A 3518-nucleotide genomic window follows, 5' to 3' on the forward strand; every position below is an offset into this window, starting at 1 on the left:
TCGAGGAAAGACGGCTAGCAGCTGTATGCCATGGACAGCTGTATCAGCGAAGGATGAAACGAGCCTTTGATCAGAAAGTGCGTCCTCAAAGCTATCAGATTGGTGATCTAGTTTTGAAAAGGATCCTCCCTCCCGGTACAGATAACAGGGGCAAGTGGACTCCTAATTATGAAGGTCCGTATGTTGTGAAGAAGGTCTTCTCCGGTGGAGCCTTGATGCTTACAACTATGGATGGTGAAGATTTTCCGTCTCCTGTCAACTCAGATGTAGTCAAAAAATACTTCGCATAAATTGACCCGCTGGACAAAAAAGAAAAAAGTCCAGGCAAAAATGGGCATCCCGACGAACCAAAAAAAAAAAAACAGAAAAAAAAGAGGTTCGGGCAAAAATTAGGGATAAAATGAAAAATGTGTACACCCGGTAAGTCGAAAACCCGCAAGGGCGGCTTAGGCAAAAATGGGTATCCCGGTGGATTGAAAACCCGAAAGGGCGATCCAGGCAAAAGTTAGGGATTAAAGCGAAGACTACAGTCTGAGTTGTCTGTACTTCATCAAGCTTTGTCATCCGCCATCTCGAAAGATGTGATCCGTCCAGTCATTCTTCTCAGAAAGCAAGGAGTTGGGAGGAAAACTGATGATCTGTGAGTTATAACAGAATTGGGAAATAGTGGATGCCGTGTTCACATTGCCATTAGGATAGATTTTTTCTTTTGTGCGCGATTACCTCTTTCTAGGAATTGCTTCCCGATGTATTTGCCTCTTCAGGCACATTTTCAATCAATAAAAGTCGTTATTCAGATAAATGGCTCTTTTGTTTTTATCTTTACTGTTTTGTTTGCGAAAATGTCCGAATTTTTGATAAGCATTGCATATAAAAAACATGAAGGCTAAACAATAACGTGCAGAAAGATAAAACATTTGAAAATCATTTTTGAATGTTGAGGACGCTTGAGCGTATCTTGTCCATGTATCCCCTGGGGGCAGTTTGTTGTGCTGTTTTTTTTTCAGGTTGGCATCTGTGAGGACGTTTCCTCAGCAGATATTTTCCCCAAGCAAGTTTGGAAGCTACCAGAGCTATGTTCCCCTGCGAAGACGTCTGTGGATAGTGCTTTCTATTCCCTAACAGATCTAAGGGTTGCCTATCCCCAGCAGGCCTGTATTTGCCAATCCCCTCCCCGAGTGAGGCAGTTTCATTGATTTTATCTCCAGCATTTATCCTATCTGTGGACTGAAGGATATCCCCGGCGGAGTTTACCCTTCCCCCAGCAGCAGTGCTATTCTTCAACATGAGGGTGAAGTCGCTTTACCATTCCTCAAGCAGAGTTCCCCGCAGAGTAATTCCCCAAGAGGAGTCTCCCCACAGAGTCAGAGCATCAAGGCTCCCTATCCGGGGTTCATTTGCATTTTGCATGTAGTAATCATTGCATCCTCAAAATAGCGTAGCATTTCCATTCATAAATGGAGCATTACGCCATAGAAAAATTCAAACATATGCATTCATGTGTTAATCTCATCAGACCGTATCCCCGGCAGAGGCGGATCATTTCATTCAACATCAGCACAGCAAGACTGCTACAGTTGCTCTTGACAGCATTCAGAGTTGTTTATTCCCCACAGAGGTTTATTTCCTCACCCGATGGTGACAGAGGTCTATTTCCTCACCCGATGGTGACAGAGGTTTATTTCCTCACCCGATATAGACAGAGGTCTATTTCCTCACCCGATATAGACAGAGGTTTATTTCCTCACCCGATATAGACAGAGGTTTATTTCCTCACCCGATGGTGACAGAAAGTTTGTTTCTCCTCAGTAAGACCCCCAGCAAGTGATCAGCCTTGTTTCAACATATCCCAGATTTTGTTCTTTGTGATACCAGTAAGTGTCATGTCAACACCCGCGTGTGTCTTCTCTTTTTGATGTCGGTAAACATCATCTTTCGATGTCGGTAAACATCAAGTATTCACCCAGTCATCAGTAAATGTCTGGTCATTTTTGGTGTCGGTAAACACCATTGTTTCGGTGTCTGTAAACATCGAGTCTCACTCCAGTCATCGGTAAATGTCTGGTCATTTTGATGTCGGTAAACATCATCTTTCGATGTCTGTAAACATCGAGTCTCCACCCAGTCATCGGTAAATGTCTGGTCATTTTTTTTTGGTGTCGGTAAACGCCATTGCTTCGGTGTCGGTAAACATCGAGTCTTTCTTTCAGTCATCGGTAAATGTCTGATAAATCCCCAGCTAGAAATCCCCAGTAGAGTCTTCTGTAAATGTCCTACCTGGTTTCCAGTTGCAAATATTTGTATCTCCCCAATAAATTTCTCATTCCCAGTCATCGGTAAATGTCTGGTCATTTCTTTGGATGTCGGTAAACATCATCTTTCGATGTCGGTAAACATCGTGTCCCATCCCAGTCATCGGTAAATGTCTGGTCATTCTTTTGATGTCGGTAAACATCATCTTTCGATGTCGGTAAACGTCGAGTCTCATCCCAGTCATCGGTAAATGTCTGGTCAATAAAATCAAAATCCCCAGAAGTCGTCGGTAAACGTCTTGTCTGGTATCACCACAAAGATTTTGTTCCTCCCCACGTGGAGACGCCATCGGTAAATGGCCCCGTTTGCATTCGATATCAGTAAATATCGAGTTCCCAGTTTCTTTGAAGCCACCATCGGTAAATGGCCTTGCTTCCTTTCTACATCAAAATCTGTTTCCCAGCAGCCATCGGTAAATGGTCTGGCTGAAGTTGATATCGGTAAATATCAAATTTTAACCATCGGTAAATGGTTTTATTTTTCAGAAGTTTGTTTTCCCCAGCCGCCATCGGTAAATGGTCGTGCTGAAGTTGATATCGGTAAATATCAAGTTTCCAGTTCTCCAACCATCGGTAAATGGTTTTGCTTTTTCTGAAGCTGTCATGCAGTTTGTCATCGGTAAATGACGTGGTTCTTTTGTATCATATCCAGTACTGTGCAAATTCTACGGTTCTTTGGTATTCAATCCCTGTTTACCCTGAAAGTCTGACAGCCGTTGCTATCATCCGTTCGGGTTCCCAGCTGATTGAATAGGGGCAGCTGTAGCACCTCAAATTTGCACCTATCATTATACATACATTTTCATATTAGTTCATAGCATGTCATGATCCATTGCATAGCATTTGCATTGTCCCTCAGTTGCCTCAAGTGCAAGCAATCAGAATTAGGTCAAACTAATCTTCTGATCAGTCAACCAAGCAAGCAAAAGAATTTCTCATTGAATCAAGGCCCTAAGGTTTGTGCAACAAGTTCACATGGCTTGGAGGTCTATTTGAAGTATTTTGGTCAAGGGTTAAGGGCTCAGAGGTCAGCAGTTCATGCCCAGACAGTCAAAAAACCTGAAAAAGTCAACTGCCAGTCAAGGCAATGGTTGGTGGTCATTCTTGTGGAATTTAGGCACCATGGTCAATAATCAAGATTTCAAACAACTTGGGACATCATTTGAAGTCAAATTCTCAAGGAATTAGGGTTTGGAATTCATCAGT

The sequence above is a fragment of the Lathyrus oleraceus genome, chromosome 1 (assembly GCF_024323335.1).
Source record: "Lathyrus oleraceus cultivar Zhongwan6 chromosome 1, CAAS_Psat_ZW6_1.0, whole genome shotgun sequence".
Lineage (NCBI taxonomy): Eukaryota > Viridiplantae > Streptophyta > Magnoliopsida > Fabales > Fabaceae > Lathyrus > Lathyrus oleraceus.